The sequence below is a fragment of the Vanacampus margaritifer genome, chromosome 5, assembly GCF_051991255.1.
Source record: "Vanacampus margaritifer isolate UIUO_Vmar chromosome 5, RoL_Vmar_1.0, whole genome shotgun sequence".
Taxonomy (NCBI): Eukaryota; Metazoa; Chordata; class Actinopteri; order Syngnathiformes; family Syngnathidae; genus Vanacampus; species Vanacampus margaritifer.
In genome coordinates, this window is record NC_135436.1 from 9,539,789 (window position 1) to 9,564,625 (window position 24,837).

Genomic DNA, 24,837 nt, shown 5'->3' on the forward strand with positions numbered 1-24,837 from the left:
AGATTAAGACAAGTCTGTGGGGTTGCTTCTTCCTCTTGCCTGTTCATATACTGTGCTATGTTAGCTGTGCCAAGAATTCAGCATTTGTTGTCCCTGGTGGTCGAGTGGCCACGATACAGCACTTTCACTGCCGTCCCCTTGGTTCGTTTTCCCGTTCAGGGAATTCTTAAGAAGTTTCGATTTTTTCATTAGTCAGTTTGTTTTTAAGTCTTGCTAAAACTGTCCTGATCAACCAAAAACCTGTATGTTGTCAGTTGAGCTTTTTACAGCTGCCAAAAAGATTGAGACCTATCGTGAACTTTTTTCTTCCACTGCTTGCTTGTTGATATACTGTGCTATGTTACTTGTGTCCAGAACTCAGTATATGTTGTCCCTGTTGGTCTAGTGGCTAGGATTCCGCACTCTCACTGCCGCGGCCTGGGTTCGATTCCCGGTCAGGGAATTCAGAAGTAGAAAGAGTTATTTCCCCGGTCAGTTTGACTTTCATGCTTGCTGATATTGTTCTATACAACAAGAAAACTGTATATTGTCAGTTCAGCTGTTTCTTGGCTACCAGAAAGATTGAGACAAGTCCGTGGGGTTATTTCTTCCTCTTGCCTGTTCATATACTGTGCTATGTTAGCTGTGCCCAGAATTCAGCATTTGTTGTCCCTGGTGGTCTAGTGGCCAGGATTCAGCACTCTCACTGCCGTCCCCTTGGTTCGTTTTCCCGTTCAGGGAATTCTTAAGTAGTTTCGATTTTTTCATTAGTCAGTTTGTTTTTAAGTCTTGCTAAAACTGTCCTGATCAACCAAAAACCTGTATGTTGTCAGTTGAGCTTTTCACGGCTGCCAAAAAGATTGAGACCTATCGTGAACTTTTTTCTTCCACTGCTTGCTTGTTGATATACTGTGCTATGTTACTTGTGTCCAGAACTCAGTATATGTTGTACCTGTTGGTCTAGTGGCTAGGATTCCGCACTCTCACTGCCGCGTCCTGGGTTCGCTTCCCGGTCAGGGAATTCAGAAGTAGAAAGGGTTGTTTCCCCAGTCAGTTTTTTTTTAATGCTTGCTGATACTGCCCTGAACAACCAGAAACCTTTATGTTGTCAGTTGACCTGTTTCGTGGGTCCCAAATAGATTGAGAAAAGTCCGTGGAGCCTTTTCTTCCTGCTGGCTTGTTCATTTACTGTGCTATGTAAGCTGTGTCCAGAAGTTGGTGTTTGTTCTACCTGGTGGTCTAGTAGCCAGGATTAATTTCCCGGTCATGGAATTCAGAAGTAATTAGGATTTTTTCATTAGTCGGTTTGTTTTTAAGTCTTGCTAAAACTGTCCTGATCAACCAGAAACCTGTATGTTGTCAGTTGAAATTTTAACGGCTGCCAAAAAGATTGAGACCAAAAGTGAACTTTTTTCTTCCACTGCTTGCTTGTTGATATACTGTGCTATGTTACTTGTGTCCAGAACTCAGTATATGTTGTCCCTGGTGGTCTAGTGGCTAGGATTCGGCACTCTCACTGCCGCGGCCTGGGTTTGATACCCGGTCAGGGAATTCAGAAGTAGAAAGGGTTATTTCCCCAGTCAGTTTATTTTTAATACTTGCTGATACTGCCCTGAACAACCAGAAACCTTTTGTTGTCAGTTGAGCTGTTTTTCGTGAATCCCAAAATGATTTATACAAGTCCGTGGAGCCTTTTCTTCCTGCTTGCTTGTTCATTTACTGTGCTTTGTTATCTGTGGCCAGATAATGGTGTATGTTGTCCCTGGTGGTGTAGTGGCCAGGATTAGGCTTTTTCACTGCCGCGGTCTGCGTTAGATTCCCGGTCAGGGAATTCAGAAGTAGTGATAGAGGTTAATTATTTGTCCTCTTTTGCGTGTTCCAAAAAACTGAAGATAGACTTCTTGTGAGAAAAACTCCTTGCAAGGATGATTTATTACAGATAATCTCTGGTCACACAACACTGAACATCACGTAAAAGGTGGAATTCCAGGGTGCGCGTGTGCCCCCTCTTTTGTGGAATACGGCTTTTAAAGAATCCAAATCAGTAAGAGAACACCTATTCCTCCTCCCATCATGAATAAGTAAAACAGATTGGTTCTCACACAATATGTTACATAATATTATTTTCATACACAGTCCGCAGCTGTGTTCATCTTTTTAGACAAAATATACTCTCAGGGTACTTTTCGTACTTTTTTCCCAAAACAATATCTCACAAACAAATTGAACTGGATTTAGAGTGGCCGTGAGTGATGGTGCTCTCAGGGTATGTGTGTGGCAAAATCTGTTCTCACGAACAGAATGTTTGTGCGCAAAACACTGAGAAGGAATTTTTAGACAAAAACAAGGTTAAGGTCAAATTATACTGAGTTCAACACTATTTCATCTACTCTACACATCTATTAAACATTTCAACATGGTTAATATATGAAATAAAGAATTAAAAATGTTAATAATGTATAACAGTAGTTGGGATTTTTTTAACAATCAGTTTGTTTTTAATGCATGCTGATACTGTCCTGAACAACCAGAAACATGTTGTCAGTTGAACTTTTCACGGCTGCCAAAAAGATTGAGACCTATCGTGAACTTTTTTCTTCCACTGCTTGCTTGTTGATATACTGTGCTATGTTACTTGTGTCCAGAATTCAGTATATGTTGTCCCTGGTGGTCTAGTGGCTAGGATTAGGTACTCTCACTGCCGCGGCCTGGGTTTGATTCCTGGTCAGGGGATTCAGAAGTCGAAAGGGTTATTTCCCCAGTCAGTTTATTTTTAATGCTTGCTGATACTGCCCTGAACAACCAGAAACTTTTATGTTGTCAGTTGAGCTGTTTTGTGGCTCCCAAATAGATTGAGAAAAGTCCGTGGAGCCTTTTCTTGCTGCTGGCTTGTTCATTTACTGTGCTATGTAAGCTGTGTCCAGAAGTTGGTGTTTGTTCTCCCTGGTGGTCTAGTGGCTAGGATTCGGCAATTTCACTGCCGCGGCCTGGGTTCGATTCCCGGTCAGGGAATTCAGCAGTGGTTGGGCTTCTTTCACCAGTCAATTTATTCTTAATGCTTGCCAAAACTGTCCTGCTCAACCAGAAACCTGTATGCTGTCAGTTGAGCTGTTTCGTGGCACCCAAAAAGATTTATACAAGTCAGTGGAGCCTTTTCTTCCTCCTTGCTTGTTCATTTACTGTGCTATGTTATCTGTGGCCAGATATTGGCGTATGTTGTACCTGGTGGTCTAGTGGCCAGGATCAGGCTTTTTCACTGCCGCGGTTCGCGTTAGATTCCCGGTCAGGGAATTCAGAAGTAGTTAGGATTTTTTTAACAGTCAGTTTGTTTTTAAACCTTGCTTATACTGTCCTGAACAACCAGAAACCTGTATGTTGTCAGTTGAAATTTTCACGGCTGCCAAAAAGATTGAGACCTATTGTGAACTTTTTTCTTCCACTGCTTGCTTGTTGATATACTGTGCTATGTTAGTTGTCTCCAGATCTCAGTATACGTGTCCCTGGTGGTCTAGTGGCTAGGATTCGGCACTCTCACTGCCGCGGCCTGGGTTCAATTCCCGGTCAGGGAATTCAGAAGTAGAAAGGGTTATTTCACCAGTCAGTTTGACTTTAATGCTTGCTGATATTGTCCTGAACAACAAGAAACCTGTATATTGTCAGCAAAGCTGTTTCTTGGCTACCAGAAAGATTAAGACAAGTCAGTGGGGTCGCTTCTTCCTGCTTACCTGTTCATATACTGTGCTATGTTAGGTATGTCCAGAATTCAGTATTTGTTGTCCCTGGTGGTCTAGTAGCCAGGATTAATTTACCGGTCATGGAATTCAGAAGTAGTTAGGATTTTTTTATTAGTCGGTTTGTTTTTAAGTCTTGCTAAAACTGTCCTGATCAACCAGAAACCTGTATGTTGTCAGTTGAGCTTTTCACGGCTGCCAAAAAGATTGAGACCTATCGTGAACTTTTTTCTTCCACTGCTTGCTTGTTGATATACTGTGCTATGTTACTTGTGTCCAGAACTAGGTATATGTTGTCCCTGGTGGTCTAGTGGCTAGGATTTGGCACTCTCACTGCCGCGGCCTGGGTTCGATTCCCGGTCAGGGAATTCAGAAGTAGAAAGGGTTATTTCCCCGTGCAGTTTGACTTTCATGCTTGCTGATATTGTTCTATACAACAAGAAAACTGTATATTGTCAGTTCAGCTGTTTCTTGGCTACCAGAAAGATTGAGACAAGTCCGTGGGGTTGCTTCTTCCTCTTGCCTGTTCATATACTGTGCTATGTTAGCTGTGCCCAGAATTCAGCATTTGTTGTCCCTGGTGGTCTAGTGGCCAGGATTCAGCACTCTCACTGCCGTCCCCTTGGTTCGTTTTCCCGTTCAGGGAATTCTTAAGTAGTTTCGATTTTTTCATTAGTCAGTTTGTTTTTAAGTCTTGCTAAAACTGTCCTGATCAACCAAAAACCTGTATGTTGTCAGTTGAGCTTTTCACGGCTGCCAAAAAGATTGAGACCTATCGTGAACTTTTTTCTTCCACTGCTTGCTTGTTGATATACTGTGCTATGTTACTTGTGTCCAGAACTCAGTATATGTTGTACCTGTTGGTCTAGTGGCTAGGATTCCGCACTCTCACTGCCGCGTCCTGGGTTTGCTTCCCGGTCAGGGAATTCAGAAGTAGAAAGGGTTGTTTCCCCAGTCAGTTTTTTTTTAATGCTTGCTGATACTGCCCTGAACAACCAGAAACCTTTATGTTGTCAGTTGAGCTGTTTTGTGGCTCCCAAATAGATTGAGAAAAGTCCGTGGAGCCTTTTCTTCCTGCTGGCTTGTTCATTTACTGTGCTATGTAAGCTGTGTCCAGAAGTTGGTGTTCGTTCTCCTTGGTGGTCTAGTGGCTAGGATTCGGCACTTTCACTGCTGCGGCCTGGGTTTGATTCCCGGTCAGGGAATTCAGCAGTGCTTGGGCTTCTTTCACCAGTCAGTTTATTCTTAATGCTTGCCAAAACTGTCCTGCTCAACCAGAAACCTTTATTTTGTCAGTTGAGCTTTTTCGTGGCTCCCAAATAGATTGAGACAAGTCCGTGGAGCCTTTTCTTCCTGCTGGCTTGTTCATTTACTGTGCTATGTAAGCTGTGTCCAGAAGTTGTTGTTTGTTCTCCCTGGTTGTCTATTGGCTAGGATTCGGCACTTTCACTGCTGCGGCCTGGGTTCGATTCCCGGTCAGGGAATTCAGCAGTGTTTGTGGTTCTTTCACAAGGCAGTTTGTTTTTAATGCTTGCTAAAACTGTCCTGATCAACCAGAAACCTGTATGTTGTCAGTTGAGCTGTTTTGTGGCACCCAAAAAGATTTATACAAGTCCGTGGAGCCTTTTCTTCCTGGTTGCTTGTTCATTTACTGTGCTATTTTATCTGTGGCCAGATAATGGTGTATGTTGTCCCTGGTGGTCTAGTGGCCAGGTTTAGGCTTTTTCACTGCCGCAGTCTGCGTTAGATTCCCGGTCAGGGAATTCAGAAGTAGTTAGGATTTTTTTAACAGTCAGTTTGTTTTTAAATCTTGCTGATACTGTCCTGAACAACCGGAAACATGTTGTCAGTTGAACTTTTCACGACTGCCAAAAAGATTGAGACCTATTGTGAACTTTTTTCTTCCACTGCTTGCTTGTTGATATACTGTGCTATGTTAGTTGTCTCCAGATCTCAGTATATGTTGTCCCTGGTGGTCTAGTGGCTAGGATTCGGCACTCTCACTGCCGTGGCCTGGGTTCAATTCCCGGTCAGGTAATTAATAAGTAGAAAGGGTTATTTCACCAGTCAGTTTGACTTTAATGCTTGCTGATATTATCCTGAACAACAAGAAACCTGTATATTGTCAGCAAAGCTTTTTCTTGGCTACCAGAAAGATTAAGACAAGTCAGTGGGGTCGCTTCTTCCTGCTTACCTGTTCATATACTGTGCTATGTTAGCTATGTCCAGAATTCAGTATTTGTTGTCCCTGGTGGTCTAGTAGCCAGGATTAATTTCCCGGTCATGGAATTCAGAAGTAGTTAGGATTTTTTTAACAGTCAGTTTGTTTTTAAAGCTTGCTTATACTGTCCTGAACAACCAGAAACCTGTATGTTGTCAGTTGAGCTTTTCACGGCTGCCAAAAAGATTGAGACCTATTGTGAACTTTTTTCTTCCACTGCTTGCTTGTTGATATACTGTGCTATGTTACTTGTGTCCAGAACTCAGTATATGTTGTCCCTGGTGGTCTAGTGGCTAGGATTCGGCACTCTCACTGCCGCGGCCTGGGTTCGATTCCCGGTCAGGGAATTCAGAAGTAGAAAGGGTTATTTCCCCAGTCAGTTTATTTTTAGTACTTGCTGATACTGCCCTGAACAACCAGAAACCTTTTGTTGTCAGTTGAGCTGTTTCGTGAATCCCAAAATGATTTATACAAGTCCGTGGAGCCTTTTCTTCCTGCTTGCTTGTTCATTTACTGTGCTTTGTTATCTGTGGCCAGTTAATGGTGTATGTTGTCCCTGGTGGTGTAGTGGCCAGGATTAGGCTTTTTCACTGCCGCGGTCTGCGTTAGATTCCCGGTCAGGGAATTCAGAAGTAGTGATAGAGGTTAATTATTTGTCCTCTTTTGCGTGTTCCAAAAAACTGAAGATAGACTTCTTGTGAGAAAAACTCCTTGCAAGGATGATTTATTACAGATAATCTCTGGTCACACAACACTGAACATCACGTAAAAGGTGGAATTCCAGGGTGCGCGTGTGCCCCCTCTTTTGTGGAATACGGCTTTTAAAGAATCCAAATCAGTAAGAGAACACCTATTCCTCCTCCCATCATGAATAAGTAAAACAGATTGGTTCTCACACAATATGTTACATAATATTATTTTCATACACAGTCCGCAGCTGTGTTCATCTTTTTAGACAAAATATACTCTCAGGGTACTTTTCGTACTTTTTTCCCAAAACAATATCTCACAAACAAATTGAACTGGATTTAGAGTGGCCGTGAGTGATGGTGCTCTCAGGGTATGTGTGTGGCAAAATCTGTTCTCACGAACAGAATGTTTGTGCGCAAAACACTGAGAAGGAATTTTTAGACAAAAACAAGGTTAAGGTCAAATTATACTGAGTTCAACACTATTTCATCTACTCTACACATCTATTAAACATTTCAACATGGTTAATATATGAAATAAAGAATTAAAAATGTTAATAATGTATAACAGTAGTTGGGATTTTTTTAACAATCAGTTTGTTTTTAATGCATGCTGATACTGTCCTGAACAACCAGAAACATGTTGTCAGTTGAACTTTTCACGGCTGCCAAAAAGATTGAGACCTATCGTGAACTTTTTTCTTCCACTGCTTGCTTGTTGATATACTGTGCTATGTTACTTGTGTCCAGAATTCAGTATATGTTGTCCCTGGTGGTCTAGTGGCTAGGATTAGGTACTCTCACTGCCGCGGCCTGGGTTTGATTCCTGGTCAGGGGATTCAGAAGTCGAAAGGGTTATTTCCCCAGTCAGTTTATTTTTAATGCTTGCTGATACTGCCCTGAACAACCAGAAACTTTTATGTTGTCAGTTGAGCTGTTTTGTGGCTCCCAAATAGATTGAGAAAAGTCCGTGGAGCCTTTTCTTGCTGCTGGCTTGTTCATTTACTGTGCTATGTAAGCTGTGTCCAGAAGTTGGTGTTTGTTCTCCCTGGTGGTCTAGTGGCTAGGATTCGGCAATTTCACTGCCGCGGCCTGGGTTCGATTCCCGGTCAGGGAATTCAGCAGTGGTTGGGCTTCTTTCACCAGTCAATTTATTCTTAATGCTTGCCAAAACTGTCCTGCTCAACCAGAAACCTGTATGCTGTCAGTTGAGCTGTTTCGTGGCACCCAAAAAGATTTATACAAGTCAGTGGAGCCTTTTCTTCCTCCTTGCTTGTTCATTTACTGTGCTATGTTATCTGTGGCCAGATATTGGCGTATGTTGTACCTGGTGGTCTAGTGGCCAGGATCAGGCTTTTTCACTGCCGCGGTTCGCGTTAGATTCCCGGTCAGGGAATTCAGAAGTAGTTAGGATTTTTTTAACAGTCAGTTTGTTTTTAAACCTTGCTTATACTGTCCTGAACAACCAGAAACCTGTATGTTGTCAGTTGAAATTTTCACGGCTGCCAAAAAGATTGAGACCTATTGTGAACTTTTTTCTTCCACTGCTTGCTTGTTGATATACTGTGCTATGTTAGTTGTCTCCAGATCTCAGTATACGTGTCCCTGGTGGTCTAGTGGCTAGGATTCGGCACTCTCACTGCCGCGGCCTGGGTTCAATTCCCGGTCAGGGAATTCAGAAGTAGAAAGGGTTATTTCACCAGTCAGTTTGACTTTAATGCTTGCTGATATTGTCCTGAACAACAAGAAACCTGTATATTGTCAGCAAAGCTGTTTCTTGGCTACCAGAAAGATTAAGACAAGTCAGTGGGGTCGCTTCTTCCTGCTTACCTGTTCATATACTGTGCTATGTTAGGTATGTCCAGAATTCAGTATTTGTTGTCCCTGGTGGTCTAGTAGCCAGGATTAATTTACCGGTCATGGAATTCAGAAGTAGTTAGGATTTTTTTATTAGTCGGTTTGTTTTTAAGTCTTGCTAAAACTGTCCTGATCAACCAGAAACCTGTATGTTGTCAGTTGAGCTTTTCACGGCTGCCAAAAAGATTGAGACCTATCGTGAACTTTTTTCTTCCACTGCTTGCTTGTTGATATACTGTGCTATGTTACTTGTGTCCAGAACTAGGTATATGTTGTCCCTGGTGGTCTAGTGGCTAGGATTTGGCACTCTCACTGCCGCGGCCTGGGTTCGATTCCCGGTCAGGGAATTCAGAAGTAGAAAGGGTTATTTCCCCGTGCAGTTTGACTTTCATGCTTGCTGATATTGTTCTATACAACAAGAAAACTGTATATTGTCAGTTCAGCTGTTTCTTGGCTACCAGAAAGATTGAGACAAGTCCGTGGGGTTGCTTCTTCCTCTTGCCTGTTCATATACTGTGCTATGTTAGCTGTGCCCAGAATTCAGCATTTGTTGTCCCTGGTGGTCTAGTGGCCAGGATTCAGCACTCTCACTGCCGTCCCCTTGGTTCGTTTTCCCGTTCAGGGAATTCTTAAGTAGTTTCGATTTTTTCATTAGTCAGTTTGTTTTTAAGTCTTGCTAAAACTGTCCTGATCAACCAAAAACCTGTATGTTGTCAGTTGAGCTTTTCACGGCTGCCAAAAAGATTGAGACCTATCGTGAACTTTTTTCTTCCACTGCTTGCTTGTTGATATACTGTGCTATGTTACTTGTGTCCAGAACTCAGTATATGTTGTACCTGTTGGTCTAGTGGCTAGGATTCCGCACTCTCACTGCCGCGTCCTGGGTTTGCTTCCCGGTCAGGGAATTCAGAAGTAGAAAGGGTTGTTTCCCCAGTCAGTTTTTTTTTAATGCTTGCTGATACTGCCCTGAACAACCAGAAACCTTTATGTTGTCAGTTGAGCTGTTTTGTGGCTCCCAAATAGATTGAGAAAAGTCCGTGGAGCCTTTTCTTCCTGCTGGCTTGTTCATTTACTGTGCTATGTAAGCTGTGTCCAGAAGTTGGTGTTCGTTCTCCTTGGTGGTCTAGTGGCTAGGATTCGGCACTTTCACTGCTGCGGCCTGGGTTTGATTCCCGGTCAGGGAATTCAGCAGTGCTTGGGCTTCTTTCACCAGTCAGTTTATTCTTAATGCTTGCCAAAACTGTCCTGCTCAACCAGAAACCTTTATTTTGTCAGTTGAGCTTTTTCGTGGCTCCCAAATAGATTGAGACAAGTCCGTGGAGCCTTTTCTTCCTGCTGGCTTGTTCATTTACTGTGCTATGTAAGCTGTGTCCAGAAGTTGTTGTTTGTTCTCCCTGGTTGTCTATTGGCTAGGATTCGGCACTTTCACTGCTGCGGCCTGGGTTCGATTCCCGGTCAGGGAATTCAGCAGTGTTTGTGGTTCTTTCACAAGGCAGTTTGTTTTTAATGCTTGCTAAAACTGTCCTGATCAACCAGAAACCTGTATGTTGTCAGTTGAGCTGTTTTGTGGCACCCAAAAAGATTTATACAAGTCCGTGGAGCCTTTTCTTCCTGGTTGCTTGTTCATTTACTGTGCTATTTTATCTGTGGCCAGATAATGGTGTATGTTGTCCCTGGTGGTCTAGTGGCCAGGTTTAGGCTTTTTCACTGCCGCAGTCTGCGTTAGATTCCCGGTCAGGGAATTCAGAAGTAGTTAGGATTTTTTTAACAGTCAGTTTGTTTTTAAATCTTGCTGATACTGTCCTGAACAACCGGAAACATGTTGTCAGTTGAACTTTTCACGACTGCCAAAAAGATTGAGACCTATTGTGAACTTTTTTCTTCCACTGCTTGCTTGTTGATATACTGTGCTATGTTAGTTGTCTCCAGATCTCAGTATATGTTGTCCCTGGTGGTCTAGTGGCTAGGATTCGGCACTCTCACTGCCGTGGCCTGGGTTCAATTCCCGGTCAGGTAATTAATAAGTAGAAAGGGTTATTTCACCAGTCAGTTTGACTTTAATGCTTGCTGATATTATCCTGAACAACAAGAAACCTGTATATTGTCAGCAAAGCTTTTTCTTGGCTACCAGAAAGATTAAGACAAGTCAGTGGGGTCGCTTCTTCCTGCTTACCTGTTCATATACTGTGCTATGTTAGCTATGTCCAGAATTCAGTATTTGTTGTCCCTGGTGGTCTAGTAGCCAGGATTAATTTCCCGGTCATGGAATTCAGAAGTAGTTAGGATTTTTTTAACAGTCAGTTTGTTTTTAAAGCTTGCTTATACTGTCCTGAACAACCAGAAACCTGTATGTTGTCAGTTGAGCTTTTCACGGCTGCCAAAAAGATTGAGACCTATTGTGAACTTTTTTCTTCCACTGCTTGCTTGTTGATATACTGTGCTATGTTACTTGTGTCCAGAACTCAGTATATGTTGTACCTGTTGGTCTAGTGGCTAGGATTCGGCACTCTCACTGCCGCGTCCTGGGTTTGCTTCCCGGTCAGGGAATTCAGAAGTAGAAAGGGTTGTTTCCCCAGTCAGTTTTTTTTTAATGCTTGCTGATACTGCCCTGAACAACCAGAAACCTTTATGTTGTCAGTTGAGCTGTTTTGTGGCTCCCAAATAGATTGAGAAAAGTCCGTGGAGCCTTTTCTTCCTGCTGGCTTGTTCATTTACTGTGCTATGTAAGCTGTGTCCAGAAGTTGGTGTTCGTTCTCCTTGGTGGTCTAGTGGCTAGGATTCGGCACTTTCACTGCTGCGGCCTGGGTTTGATTCCTGGTCAGGGAATTCAGCAGTGCTTGGGCTTCTTTCACCAGTCAGTTTATTCTTAATGCTTGCCAAAACTGTCCTGCTCAACCAGAAACCTTTATTTTGTCAGTTGAGCTGTTTCGTGGCTCCCAAATAGATTGAGACAAGTCCGTGGAGCCTTTTCTTCCTGCTGGCTTGTTCATTTACTGTGCTATGTAAGCTGTGTCCAGAAGTTGTTGTTTGTTCTCCCTGGTTGTCTATTGGCTAGGATTCGGCACTTTCACTGCTGTGGCCTGGGTTCGATTCCCGGTCAGGGAATTCAGCAGTGTTTGTGGTTCTTTCACAAGGCAGTTTGTTTTTAATGCTTGCTAAAACTGTCCTGATCAACCAGAAACCTGTATGTTGTCAGTTGAGCTGTTTTGTGGCACCCAAAAAGATTTATACAAGTCCGTGGAGCCTTTTCTTCCTGGTTGCTTGTTCATTTACTGTGCTATTTTATCTGTGGCCAGATAATGGTGTATGTTGTCCCTGGTGGTCTAGTGGCCAGGTTTAGGCTTTTTCACTGCCGCAGTCTGCGTTAGATTCCCGGTCAGGGAATTCAGAAGTAGTTAGGATTTTTTTAACAGTCAGTTTGTTTTTAAATCTTGCTGATACTGTCCTGAACAACCGGAAACATGTTGTCAGTTGAACTTTTCACGACTGCCAAAAAGATTGAGACCTATTGTGAACTTTTTTCTTCCACTGCTTGCTTGTTGATATACTGTGCTATGTTAGTTGTCTCCAGATCTCAGTATATGTTGTCCCTGGTGGTCTAGTGGCTAGGATTCGGCACTCTCACTGCCGCGGCCTGGGTTCAATTCCCGGTCAGGTAATTAAGAAGTAGAAAGGGTTATTTCACCAGTCAGTTTGACTTTAATGCTTGCTGATATTATCCTGAACAACAAGAAACCTGTATATTGTCAGCAAAGCTGTTTCTTGGCTACCAGAAAGATTAAGACAAGTCAGTGGGGTCGCTTCTTCCTGCTTACCTGTTCATATACTGTGCTATGTTAGCTATGTCCAGAATTCAGTATTTGTTGTCCCTGGTGGTCTAGTAGCCAGGATTAATTTCCCGGTCATGGAATTCAGAAGTAGTTAGGATTTTTTTAACAGTCAGTTTGTTTTTAAAGCTTGCTTATACTGTCCTGAACAACCAGAAACCTGTATGTTGTCAGTTGAGCTTTTCACGGCTGCCAAAAAGATTGAGACCTATCTTGAACTTTTTTCTTCCACTGCTTGCTTGTTGATATACTGTGCTATGTTACTTGTGTCCAGAACTCAGTATATGTTGTCCCTGGTGGTCTAGTGGCTAGGATTCGGCACTCTCACTGCCGCGGCCTGGGTTCGATTCCCGGTCAGGGAATTCAGAAGTAGAAAGGGTTATTTCCCCAGTCAGTTTATTTTTAGTACTTGCTGATACTGCCCTGAACAACCAGAAACCTTTTGTTGTCAGTTGAGCTGTTTCGTGAATCCCAAAATGATTTATACAAGTCCGTGGAGCCTTTTCTTCCTGCTTGCTTGTTCATTTACTGTGCTTTGTTATCTGTGGCCAGTTAATGGTGTATGTTGTCCCTGGTGGTGTAGTGGCCAGGATTAGGCTTTTTCACTGCCGCGGTCTGCGTTAGATTCCCGGTCAGGGAATTCAGAAGTAGTGATAGAGGTTAATTATTTGTCCTCTTTTGCGTGTTCCAAAAAACTGAAGATAGACTTCTTGTGAGAAAAACTCCTTGCAAGGATGATTTATTACAGATAATCTCTGGTCACACAACACTGAACATCACGTAAAAGGTGGAATTCCAGGGTGCGCATATGCCCCCTCTTTTGTGGACTACGGCTTTTAAAGAATCCAAATCAGTAAGAGAACACCTATTCCTCCTCCCATCATGAATAAGTAAAACAGATTGGTTCTCACACAATATGTTACATAATATTATTTTCATACACAGTCCGCAGCTGTGTTCATCTTTTTAGACAAAATATACTCTCAGGGTACTTTTCGTACTTTTTTCCCAAAACACTATCTCACAAACAAATTGAACTGGATTTAGAGTGGCCGTGAGTGATGATGCTCTCAGGGTATGTGTGTGGCAAAATCTGTTCTCACGAACAGAATGTTTGTGCGCAAAACACTGAGAAGGAATTTTTAGACAAAAACAAGGTTAAGGTCAAATTATACTGAGTTCAACACTATTTCATCTACTCTACACATCTATTAAACATTTCAACATGGTTAATATATGAAATAAAGAATTAAAAATGTTAATAATGTATAACAGTAGTTGGGATTTTTTTAACAATCAGTTTGTTTTTAACTCTTTCACTGCCAGACGTTTTCCGAAACGGGTTGTCCCCACTGCCAGCCGATTTAAGCATTTTGAGTGATCTTTCAAGGTCCACAGAAAATGTTGTGTTTGGACTATGGAAACACACATACTACCAAATGAAAGATTGGACTCTCATCTTTCATCAGAAAAAAAAGTTTGTTTCTAGCTTATTCCGTTCTTCAGTAATCAACAATAGAAAATGGTAACTTTCACCGAAATTCTCTGTTTTGAAACAAAAAGTGGAGAAAAACGGCTTTTTGTGAAACGATGTTATTTCATGCACTTCAGTGAATTGTACACTTCTTTTTGTCCATGAATGATGCCACAAACACCTAAATAGTGCTTTACTTCTATAAAACAGTACCACCAACAATGAAAAAGTCTTTTTTTATAACAAAAAAAACAGTTTATTTACATAGAAAACTAACAATTTGACAAACTATTTACAAAGGTGTACAACAGTGCATGTGTGATTATTTACAATTGTGTGGATGTTTGAACTACATAAATTTTACTTTTGTGTGGTAAACAGTGTAACACTCGCCTGCGTGCAAGGGGACACTGCAAGATTTGCACCACAGCCTTGTCTCACTGCGAATGCCCCTTCGCATGCAGACCCGACACCTTCTTGCTGGCTTTTTTTTCCGGGAAGTAGCAGGCATGTGTTCCAGCGTGTGTTTGGCCATGTTACCATCAAGTCGGCTTTCAGGATCAAAATACGGTGACCTGGTACTTTGTCTGGCTTCCTCATGCTCTTCCATCCCAACTTCCTCCTGGTCTTGTGGCAACAGCCACCCTCTCACCACCTGCTGGATGAACTCCAAAAAAGGTTGACTCGTCCCATTTTTTTTTTGTACAATATGTAAGCATTGAACATGCATATTTGGAAAAGATACGCAACAAACTTTTTGTGCCACTTCAACGTTTTCCGTGTGAATGGGTGGTACGAGATGTTTTGATCCATCTTGTCCACTCCATTCATCTTGGAATTGTAGTCCACAACACAAATTGGTTTTTCGAAAGGCACTTTTTTTTTTGTGCCTTCCGCCACACCTCCACTGTCCGCATTTCATCTTTGTGAAACGTTGTCACCATCCTCAACAAACGTTTGTCCTGCCATGCCACAATTAAAACATTTGTGTTGTGCCTTACCAGTTTCCCCCCCACCCCAAGGCCAGTGTTGGTTAGGCACGTTATCTCACTGGGTTCACCCCTGTTCTTCCTCAGCGTTCCACAAACATTGGTGCGCGCTGCCAGGAGACGTTCACACAAAGCAATAGAGTTATAAAAATTTTCCATGAATAGTGTGTACCCATTTCCTGGCAGACGATCCAGTAAGTTGAACACTGTATCGGGGAGAGAACAACTAATGCCAACATAGGGTTGCATATTGAAACAATAGCCGGTTTGGGAGTCACACAAAATATATGATTTGATCCCATATTTGACCGGCTTTTGGGGGTTGTACACTTTGAACGAAAGACGTCCCTGGAAACTCATCATTCCCTCATCAATACAAATATTCTTGCCCGGTTGAAACAGTTCCTTGAACTTGTTTACAACGTGATTGAACACAGGACGAATTTTAAATAGTTTGTCGTCTGAACTGTGTGCCGTCTCGTTGTCGTTGAAGTGCAGGAAACTCCAGATGAGCTGGAAGCGGTTTCGAGGCATTGCGCGACTGAAGAATGGTGTCGTCTCTATTTCGTCCTGAGTCCAATACATTTCGATACTGGGCTTGTTTATATACCCAGTAAGGAATTGGAGTGCAAAAAACGTTTTGAGCTCAGACACAGACACCGGCTTCCAAGCACGACTCCTGCAGTGTGGCAGACTTTCAGCCCGTTTTTGCATTGACTGACGTGCAAATAAGTTTGTCTGATCAGCAATGTGCTGCAGAAGTTCGTCTGTGATGAAGAGCTGCAGGAAGTCAACTGGCCGGGTTGAATTCAGCTCTGCTGCGGCACCTCTTGGTCCTGGCTCCACAGTGAAGGGAAAGGAGTTTGGCTGCCAGCCTGCTTCATGCCAGCCAGATTTTTGGGGATCTGCAAATATACATTTCAATATCATATAATATTCATTTTAGATCAGTGTGATGCAATATATATATATAAATATATATATTTACGTTTTTTCTTGGATCCACTGGTTGATGGACCTTTATTCTTCTCACTCCGAGGAGCGTCACTCTGAGCTGCAGCTGAAAGAAATATATACAATTACAATAATATCGAAAGAGCGTTTTCTTTTGTTGTTGCGGTGTATTGAAAACACTTTTTTTATACCTCTCTTTGTCGTCTTTGCAATGGGACGTCGCTGTGAGCACGATCCACGATCTATGAATGCACATTCACGTTACACGAGGTGCTAGCAGCGTGCTAGAAAAGTATCTCATAGCAAGTTTGTGCTTACCTTCGACGTCTTCTGCGGATGAAATACTGTCCGAATCACTTTCTCCGTGGTCAGACTGTACCCACTCCTCCGAAGAATATCCATCGGACTCAGGATACTCTTCGTCGTCGTCCGATTGAACGTCCTCGTGCGGAGAAGTGCTCGGTCGTGCACCACGTTTTCCGGCGCTAGCACCGCTAGCCTCCGAGGCCTTAACACGCGGTCGAAGCTGCCGCCGCGTCAACGCTGCAACTTCGGCATCAACCTCATTGTCGCCATCATCATCACCTTCGTCGGATTGAACGTCCTCGCGTGCAGAAGTGCTCGGTCGTGCACGACGTTTTTCGGCGCTAGCACCGCTAGCCTCTGAGGCCTGAGGACGTGAACGAAGCTGCCGCCGCGTCAACGCTGCAGCTTCGGCGTCAACCTCCTTATCACCTTCATCATCGCGGTCATCATAATGGTGCACTTTAGCACTGGTTGATGCTTCTCCTTTTCCAAAAAATTGATCAAGCGTGGTCTGCTTCTTACCGTCGGTCGCCATTTTTCGTCTCTCCTCAACTCTCGCCTACTCCTCGACGCTCTAGCCCCGCCTGGCCTTTTATACTACTGACGCCCCACCCGATCTTGTCAAAAGAGAGTCATCGCTGCCCTCTAGGGGCCAAAAATAGTCCTTAGGCACAACAGACAGACTTGAAACTTTGACCAGACATGCGGGAGGGTTTCCTCTACCCGTTTCAAAAAAAAAAGAAAAAAATCATTGGATGACGTCTTTTGACGTCATTGGCAGTGAAGCGTAGGTTTTTACTTGACGTCTTTAAACGTCAGTGGCAGTGAAAGAGTTAATGCATGCTGATACTGTCCTGAACAACCAGAAACATGTTGTCAGTTGAACTTTTCACGGCTGCCAAAAAGATTGAGACCTATTGTGAACTTTTTTCTTCCACTGCTTGCTTGTTGATATACTGTGCTATGTTACTTGTGTCCAGAATTCAGTATATGTTGTCTAGTGGCTAGGATTTGGTACTCTCACTGCCGTGGCCTGGGTTCGATTCCCGGTCAGGGAATTCAGAAGTAGAAAGGGTTATTTCCCCAGTCAGTTTATTTTTAATGCTTGCTGATACTGCCCTGAACAACCAGAAACCTTTATGTTGTCAGTTGAGCTGTTTTGTGGCTCCCAAATAGATTGAGAAAAGTCCGTGGAGCCTTTTCTTCCTGCTGGCTTGTTCATTTACTGTGCTATGTAAGCTGTGTCCAGAAGTTGGTGTTTGTTCTCCCTGGTGGTCTAGTGGCTAGGATTCGGCAATTTCACTGCCGCGGCCTGGGTTCGATTCCCGGTCAGGGAATTCAGTAGTGGTTGGGCTTCTTTCACCAGTCAGTTTATTCTTAATGCTTGCCAAAACTGTCCTGCTCAACCAGAAACCTGTATGCTGTCAGTTGAGCTGTTTCGTGGCACCCAAAAAGATTTATACAAGTCCGTGGAGCCTTTTCTTCCTCCTTTCTTGTTCATTTACTGTGCTATGTTATCTGTGGCCAGATATTGGTGTATGTTGTACCTGGTGGTCTAGTGGCCAGGATCAGGCTTTTTCACTGCCGCGGTTCGCGTTAGATTCCCGGTCAGGGAATTCAGAAGTAGTTAGGATTTTTTTAACAGTCAGTTTGTTTTTAAAGCTTGCTTATACTGTCCTGAACAACCAGAAACCTGTATGTTGTCAGTTGAAATTTTCATGGCTGCCAAAACGATTGAGACCTATTGTGAACTTTTTTCTTCCACTGCTTGCTTGTTGATATACTGTGCTATGTTAGTTGTCTCCAGATCTCAGTATATGTTGTCCCTGGTGGTCTAGTGGCTAGGATTCGGCACTCTCACTGCCGCGGCCTGGGTTCAATTCCCGGTCAGGGAATTCAGAAGTAGAAAAGGTTATTTCACCAGTCAGTTTGACTTTAATGCTTGCTGATATTGTCCTGAACAACAAGAAACCTGTATATTGTCAGCAAAGCTGTTTCTTGGCTACCAGAAAGATTAAGACAAGTCAGTGGGGTCGCTTCTTCCTGCTTACCTGTTCATATACTGTGCTATGTTAGCTATGTCCAGAATTCAGTATTTGTTGTCCGTGGTGGTCTAGTAGCCAGGATTAATTTCCCGGTCATGGAATTCAGAAGTAGTTAGGATTTTTTCATTAGTCGGTTTGTTTTTAAGTCTTGCTAAAACTGTCCTGATCAACCAGAAACCTGTATGTTGTCAGTTGAGCTTTTCACAGCTGCCAAAAAGATTGAGACCTATCGTGAACTTTTTTCTTCCACTGCTTGCTTGTTGATATACTGTGCTATGTTACTTGTGTCCAGAACTCAGTATATGTTGTCCCTGGTGGTCTAGTGGCTAGGATTCGGCACTCTCACTGCCGCGGCCTGGGTTCGATTCCCGGTCAGGGAATTCAGAAGTAGAAAGGGTTATTTCCCCGGTCAGTTCGACTTTCATGCTTGCTGATATTGTTCTATACAACAAGAAAACTGTATATTGTCAATTCAGCTGTTTCTTGGCTACCAGAAAGATTGAGACAAGTCCGTGGGGTTGCTTCTTCCTCTTGCCTGTTCATATACTGTGCTATGTTAGCTGTGCCCAGAATTCAGCATTTGTTGTCCCTGGTGGTCTAGTGGCCAGGATTCAGCACTCTCACTGCCGTCCCCTTGGTTCGTTTTCCCGTTCAGGGAATTCTTAAGTAGTTTCGATTTTTTCATTAGTCAGTTTGTTTTAAAGTCTTGCTAAAACTGTCCTGATCAACCAAAAACCTGTATGTTGTCAGTTGAGCTTTTCACGGCTGCCAAAAAGATTGAGACCTATCGTGAACTTTTTTCTTCCACTGCTTGCTTGTTGATATACTGTGCTATGTTACTTGTGTCCAGAACTCAGTATATGTTGTACCTGTTGGTCTAGTGGCTAGGATTCCGCACTCTCACTGCCGCGTCCTGGGTTTGCTTCCCGGTCAGGGAATTCAGAAGTAGAAAGGGTTGTTTCCCCAGTCAGTTTTTTTTTAATGCTTGCTGATACTGCCCTGAACAACCAGAAACCTTTATGTTGTCAGTTGAACTGTTTTGTGGCTCCCAAATAGATTGAGAAAAGTCCGTGGAGCCTTTTCTTCCTGCTGGCTTGTTCATTTACTGTGCTATGTAAGCTGTGTCCAGAAGTTGGTGTTCGTTCTCCTTGGTGGTCTAGTGGCTAGGATTCGGTACTTTCACTGCTGCGGCCTGGGTTCGATTCCCGGTCAGGGAATTCAGAAGTAGAAAGGGTTGTTTCCCCAGTCAGTTTTTTTTTAATGCTTGCTGATACTGCCCTGAACAACCAGAAACCTTTATGTTGTCAGTTGAGCTGTTTCGTGGCTCCCAAATAGATTGAGAAAAGTCCGTGGAGCCTTTTCTTCCTGCTGGCTTGTTTATTTACTGTGCTATGTAAGCTGTGTCCAGAAGGTGGTGTTCGTTCTCCCTGGTGGTCTAGTGGCTAGGATTCGGCACTTTCACTGCCGCGGCCTGGGTTCGATACCCGGTCAGGGAATTCAGCAGTGGTTGGGCTTCTTTCACCAGTCAGTTTATTCTTAATGCTTGCCAAAACTGTCCTGCTCAACCAGAAACCTGTATGCTGTCAGTTGAGCTGTTTCGTGGCACCCAAAAAGATTTATACAAGTCCGTGGAGCCTTTTCTTCCTGCTTGCTTGTTCATTTACTGTGCTATGTTATCTGTGGCCAGATATTGGTGTATGTTGTCCCTGGTGGTCTAGTGGCCAGGATTAGGCTTTTTCACTGCCGCGGTTCGCGTTAGATTCCCGGTCAGGGAATTCAGAAGTAGTTAGGGTTTTTTCATTAGTCGGTTTGTTTTTAAGTCTTGCTAAAACTGTCCTGATCAACCAGAAACCTGTATGTTGTCAGTTGAAATTTTAACGGCTGCCAAAAAGATTGAGACCAAAAGTGAACTTTTTTCTTCCACTGCTTGCTTGTTGATATACTGTGCTATGTTACTTGTGTCCAGAACTCAGTATATGTTGTCCCTGGTGGTCTAGTGGCTAGGATTCGGCACTCTCACTGCCGCGGCCTGGGTTTGATACCCGGTCAGGGAATTCAGAAGTAGAAAGGGTTATTTCCCCAGTGAAGACATTTAATATTTTCAATTTGATGTTTTACTGTTTTTGAATTTACTTATAGGCATATCAATGTGATATAAGCATGAGTGTTTAAAAGAATACAGTGGGATGGTGATTTTGTGAACTTTATTTGATCTTTGTACCCTCAAATGCTGTTGGAGGGGCAATGTGCATGATGTTGTCAGAGTCTCTTGTCATTTAGGGACTGAAGGTCTGGGGTCAGATTTTGATTACTTCTGTTCCCCCAATCAAGAAGGGGAACTGTATAAAGATGTCTGTTTACCATCAACCTTACACCTTTGTTCAATCTAGGAGATGACATGTCTGACCTTTGTTCGATCATGAGCCAGGAGGAGGAACCTTTTATCTTTTTTGTATAAATGAGTCGATGTTCATACAATTGTGACACACTTGGAATCATCACGTTGCATTCTGATGTGATGTTCTGACTGTGTCTTTAGAGGCCTCTAAATAAATTCTTGCAGGAAAACTTCTTCATCAGATCCTGAATACAATTATTTTGGACACGCAAAGATTACACTTAATATAGTAATTTAATATTCCTTCAAAATGGTGACGCCGACGTGATTTATTGAGACGTTTTTCAACAGCTGTGATTGATCCTGAACACCGGATTTCTAAAGCGCAAAAATATTAACAAGGTGAGTGGACATTTTATCCACGTAGAGAAATTCTGGTTGTTTGGGATCAATACAGTTGCATTTCGTCTGTGCTAAGTTGTATTTGGGATCTGTTAACAAGTTAGGGGGGTTGTAGTAATATTTCTTACGGTGGGACGGAAAGTCCTCGATTATGAAAATTACTGCGACATTGAACCATGCATGGGAGTTTTTTCCGCGGTGGAATAGGTTGTGTTTTTATTTCTTCGTATGAATAAGCCGTCAGTATATAAGATACTGGGAGTGCGGAGTGGATTAGCCGCCTGTGTGTTAACAAGGTGTGTGCTGTGTGGAGTTATTGAAACGAGGGACATAATTCCTCGGTGTGTGGATGTTGTGTTAAATAAGAAGCCGGGAAAATATTAAGTCGCGCATGGAAATGCCCCGTGTTTACGGAAGTGACGTCAAGTCGAAGCGCTTCGCCGTTTAAAACGGCATGTGACATTGAGTACCATGGGGGATTGGCTGTTGGGTTGATTGTAGTTGTGCTATTAGCCGCTAAGTGTTGATCACACTTAAGTGAGTGCTGTTGTGTGTTGTGCTTTAAGCGGCCTGTGTTGATCACACAAGGCGTCTGCTGTGTTGAACACCCGTATATTAACGGTGTGTGGTGTAATATTAGCCGTCCGTACAGTGTTACGTTCGAGAGCTGTGTGGTTTAAGCCGCCCGTGAAGATCCGGATATATTTGTTGAAGTCGCGCAAAAGGTATTTAATATCTGTTTCGTTTTCGTCTTGTTTGTGTTTGTCTGAAAAAAAACAAAAAAAAACAACATTTTTTTTGGGGGGGATTAATGAGAATACTTTTGATCTGTTATATCGTAGTATAATAAGTGAGACGTCACTGACTTTATAAATATTAAAAACGACTAATTACTACATATTATGGACGGAAAAAATTCGACCGTAACTAAAGAGGTTTGCATAGACTTCTGGTCGAGAGTCAGAATTGGTCGCTAAGCGAACAGTGAGTTCATGATGCTGGACGCATTTCCACCACGGCGTCAACGTAAGTATGAAACTCTTTTAAATGTATGAATGCGCACGAATTGTGATAGTGGTTGGTTCTCACCGTTGTAAAGTGTGGTGTGTTTGTGGAACTTGATTGTGTAAACAGCGCCAGACGCTGATTACCTCCGTGAAAAACACTTCTATAAGTTTCTTCGAATGGAAGAAAAGGTAGACGTGTGGGGTCGTGAGCCAAATGTTGGTTTGTGCTAGAATGTTAGCGTTGGATAGCTCTTGGGAAAGTTGCGCAGATGACGATGTTAAGTGATTTTGAGAATGAGGAAACTGATGCTAAGCTAGCGGCTCTGCCAGCGTACGAGTTTTGCGCAGGAGATGAGTTTTTGGTAAGATGCTACTGTGCGAATCTGTTTTTAAGGCTAAGGATGAGTTAGCTGCGGGCAGCCGCATCTGTTAAGAAATTGGAACATAAATTGGATGAAGTGTTGACTGTGAAAGATGACCCGGGGGGAAAATTTGAACCAAGCGAGAGCTCTTGGCTTAGAAATGAATTGTTGAGTGAACGCGTTTGTTTGTTTGTTAAGCTCCATGGTGTGTTGTGGCCACGCGGTTTTTCGTTGTTTGTTTTAAATTGTGCGCGACGTGTCTGTGGCGCATCCGTAACGTTGCGATGGATTGTGCGCGAATAAGTCGACCTTTGAGCTATAAGTACGTGGTGAAGTTATTATTAGACGAATAAATGGTGTATTTTACAAATGAGTGCGCACTTCGGAGTGGTTTGTGTTCGTCTGTGGTTCAACAACTGAGACGACACTGAATTAAGTTGAGGAGGTTGTGTGTGAGTGTTTGTTGAGCCCAGTTGGTGAAATGTTTGGAGCATGTGTGGATTGTGTGATTTTTTTTCCTTGTTTGTGTGCCTGCAGGGAGTTTGTGACTGTTTGTGTGACTCTGACAATGGGAAAGGTGTGTTGTGTGATGTTCTAGCGAGATTTTAGAAATCAAAATGGCCATTTGGTCTGTTTCTCCTCACTGCCTTTGTGGAGATGAGGAAAGTGCAGAAGTTAAGTGAATGGAAGTGTAAGTTTGTTTGAGACAGTGATTTTTAAGTGTAGGAAAGAAAGAAAAGATGGGTGGAAAGTAATTTTTTCCCTCCAAAATTCTTTGTCCTCAAAAAAGGGTGAAAAAGAATGGTAAGCAGGAAATCTGCATATTTTGAAAGTAGGGGAGAATTCTGCCTTTGTCTGTGACAATTTTTAAAGCTCTTCCCCCCACGCTTGATTAGGGACTAAAGGTCTGTGAGGATGGGGGCCGTGAGCTGCTGTTTTAAGAAGGTGGTGATTTGTACTGTTGTCTGTTAAAATTAAATTAAACTAGATAAAAAAGGACAGGGGGGTGTGATACGTTTAGTCCTCTCTTCCATTGTCTCCATTTGGGAGACTTGTAGTCTGTTGTGTGTGTGAATAGCAGGGGTCGTCTAAGGCTAAATCAAATTGTTCCTGTTATGCGGAAGGACATAGAGGTCTAGGTGTTAACTACAGGCCACTATCATATTATTTTTAAAATCAGATCTGTGTAATATAGTTGAATAAGTAATAAAACCAAATTTTAATTGAAATAGACTTTTCATTTTTGATTTTTATATTTCCCCTGCATCTCTGATAACTTATTCGTAGGTGTGAAAATGATTTAACCTTTGTCTTTATCTGAGTCCCATTCTAGAAGTCTGGAAAGGACTTCCATCCAAGTGGCCAGGGTGACTGACAGCTGTCACATGTTTCTTAAATTTGAGGTAACACGTAATGAAGATGTCTATGGTAGACATTTGCTTAAATATAGTACTACTACTTGCTATAGTGTAGTGATCAAATTCAAATAAAACCACAAAATGAATAAATTAGGGGTTTGGAAAACAAAATATTTTGGGGGAATTTTTTATTTTATTTTTTCTTGGAAATTGTATGACAACAAGCAGTGTTCTCTTGCTATGATCTCATCTCCCTCTGTCTGTTCCGAGTGTATAAATGTTTCAGGCAGGTTCAATCTTTGACTGAAAGGTGTTTCACTTGGGTGACTCAACCAAAAAGTGCTGGAAATGGAATGAACAGCATTCTCCTGCTATGCTTGATGTTCAGAGTGGACGGCGAACTGAACAATGGTCACTTTCGGGGGGGAAGTGACCACACGGACTGCGAAAAGGATGGTACACTGTAAATCCGCTCGTCCTGTGACTGTTCAATGACTCTTATGCATTGTTTGAGCATAATGTCCAGCAACTTTTTGAGCCGACAGGATAATCATCGATTCTGCCATGATGAACTTTTCCTGAGAACTCCAGTACACAAAGCCCAGTGCCCGCTTTGAACTATGCCCTGCATAAACTGCTATCGACAAGGACAGGAAGGAATATGAACTACAGTTGTGGACTCAAAGTTCTGGAATCATCTGAGTTTGGTGCCTGAGGTCGTATGTTGTATTCTGTTTGTAGACATTTGCACTCTGTACTATGTCAGAAAGGAGATGTGATCTATAGCAACGCAGTTTCGGAAATTGAGAACAGCTTATGTGAATTAGGGTAGTACAAAATTCATTCTAATCCTTAAATACTATATTTTCCGTTGTTCGATGCTTGTTGAATTTGGCCTTCTATTTTTTTTCCCCATTTCTCTTTTATAACTTTGGCTTCTCAGAGTGGACTCAGATATGGAACACTTACGGCGAATTTGCTGGTTAAAATTTTTAATTTTGATTAAGCTCAACAGCACTGATCTTTGGATTCCACGGGGAATGCACAAAGGCAAAGTTCCCTGCTGTGTTTTTATAAAGCCCCCACTACTCTGTAGAAGAGGTGAGGTTAGTTGGCATTTTAAGAATACTTTTTGGTTGGTTTAAAGTAGGGATTTTGTTTTGTTTTTCTGATTATAACTCGTTTCTTTTACTAGTTGAGATGGCAGATATTTGGAAGGTTTGTGACCTGCAATAGATTAATGGGGTTGTTTAAAAAAAAAAAAATTAATAATAATAATAATAATAATTCTTCTCTTC

General features: G+C 42.5%; 18 non-coding genes across 18 annotated transcripts; all 18 read left to right on the top strand.

Moving 5' to 3' along the window:
• Nucleotides 1-1,458: 1,458 nt before the first annotated feature.
• On the top strand, nt 1,459-1,530 carry trnae-cuc (transfer RNA glutamic acid (anticodon CUC)). Its single transcript has one exon. It is a non-coding gene; the product is annotated as a tRNA-Glu (tRNA).
• Nucleotides 1,531-2,919: 1,389 nt separating this feature from the next.
• On the top strand, nt 2,920-2,991 carry trnae-uuc (transfer RNA glutamic acid (anticodon UUC)). Its single transcript has one exon. It is a non-coding gene; the product is annotated as a tRNA-Glu (tRNA).
• A 485-nt stretch (nt 2,992-3,476) lies between these two features.
• trnae-cuc (transfer RNA glutamic acid (anticodon CUC)) lies at nt 3,477-3,548 on the top strand. Its single transcript has one exon. It is a non-coding gene; the product is annotated as a tRNA-Glu (tRNA).
• A 458-nt stretch (nt 3,549-4,006) lies between these two features.
• Nucleotides 4,007-4,078, top strand: trnae-cuc (transfer RNA glutamic acid (anticodon CUC)). The gene has a single exon. It is a non-coding gene; the product is annotated as a tRNA-Glu (tRNA).
• Nucleotides 4,079-5,676: 1,598 nt separating this feature from the next.
• trnae-cuc (transfer RNA glutamic acid (anticodon CUC)) lies at nt 5,677-5,748 on the top strand. The gene has a single exon. It is a non-coding gene; the product is annotated as a tRNA-Glu (tRNA).
• A 458-nt stretch (nt 5,749-6,206) lies between these two features.
• Nucleotides 6,207-6,278, top strand: trnae-cuc (transfer RNA glutamic acid (anticodon CUC)). Its single transcript has one exon. It is a non-coding gene; the product is annotated as a tRNA-Glu (tRNA).
• Nucleotides 6,279-7,665: 1,387 nt separating this feature from the next.
• On the top strand, nt 7,666-7,737 carry trnae-uuc (transfer RNA glutamic acid (anticodon UUC)). The gene has a single exon. It is a non-coding gene; the product is annotated as a tRNA-Glu (tRNA).
• Nucleotides 7,738-8,222: 485 nt separating this feature from the next.
• Nucleotides 8,223-8,294, top strand: trnae-cuc (transfer RNA glutamic acid (anticodon CUC)). Its single transcript has one exon. It is a non-coding gene; the product is annotated as a tRNA-Glu (tRNA).
• A 458-nt stretch (nt 8,295-8,752) lies between these two features.
• trnae-cuc (transfer RNA glutamic acid (anticodon CUC)) lies at nt 8,753-8,824 on the top strand. Its single transcript has one exon. It is a non-coding gene; the product is annotated as a tRNA-Glu (tRNA).
• Nucleotides 8,825-10,422: 1,598 nt separating this feature from the next.
• On the top strand, nt 10,423-10,494 carry trnae-cuc (transfer RNA glutamic acid (anticodon CUC)). The gene has a single exon. It is a non-coding gene; the product is annotated as a tRNA-Glu (tRNA).
• A 1,570-nt stretch (nt 10,495-12,064) lies between these two features.
• trnae-cuc (transfer RNA glutamic acid (anticodon CUC)) lies at nt 12,065-12,136 on the top strand. The gene has a single exon. It is a non-coding gene; the product is annotated as a tRNA-Glu (tRNA).
• Nucleotides 12,137-12,594: 458 nt separating this feature from the next.
• On the top strand, nt 12,595-12,666 carry trnae-cuc (transfer RNA glutamic acid (anticodon CUC)). The gene has a single exon. It is a non-coding gene; the product is annotated as a tRNA-Glu (tRNA).
• A 4,626-nt stretch (nt 12,667-17,292) lies between these two features.
• trnae-uuc (transfer RNA glutamic acid (anticodon UUC)) lies at nt 17,293-17,364 on the top strand. Its single transcript has one exon. It is a non-coding gene; the product is annotated as a tRNA-Glu (tRNA).
• Nucleotides 17,365-17,850: 486 nt separating this feature from the next.
• trnae-cuc (transfer RNA glutamic acid (anticodon CUC)) lies at nt 17,851-17,922 on the top strand. Its single transcript has one exon. It is a non-coding gene; the product is annotated as a tRNA-Glu (tRNA).
• A 458-nt stretch (nt 17,923-18,380) lies between these two features.
• On the top strand, nt 18,381-18,452 carry trnae-cuc (transfer RNA glutamic acid (anticodon CUC)). Its single transcript has one exon. It is a non-coding gene; the product is annotated as a tRNA-Glu (tRNA).
• Nucleotides 18,453-19,217: 765 nt separating this feature from the next.
• Nucleotides 19,218-19,289, top strand: trnae-uuc (transfer RNA glutamic acid (anticodon UUC)). The gene has a single exon. It is a non-coding gene; the product is annotated as a tRNA-Glu (tRNA).
• Nucleotides 19,290-19,496: 207 nt separating this feature from the next.
• On the top strand, nt 19,497-19,568 carry trnae-uuc (transfer RNA glutamic acid (anticodon UUC)). Its single transcript has one exon. It is a non-coding gene; the product is annotated as a tRNA-Glu (tRNA).
• A 486-nt stretch (nt 19,569-20,054) lies between these two features.
• On the top strand, nt 20,055-20,126 carry trnae-cuc (transfer RNA glutamic acid (anticodon CUC)). The gene has a single exon. It is a non-coding gene; the product is annotated as a tRNA-Glu (tRNA).
• Nucleotides 20,127-24,837: the final 4,711 nt, after the last annotated feature.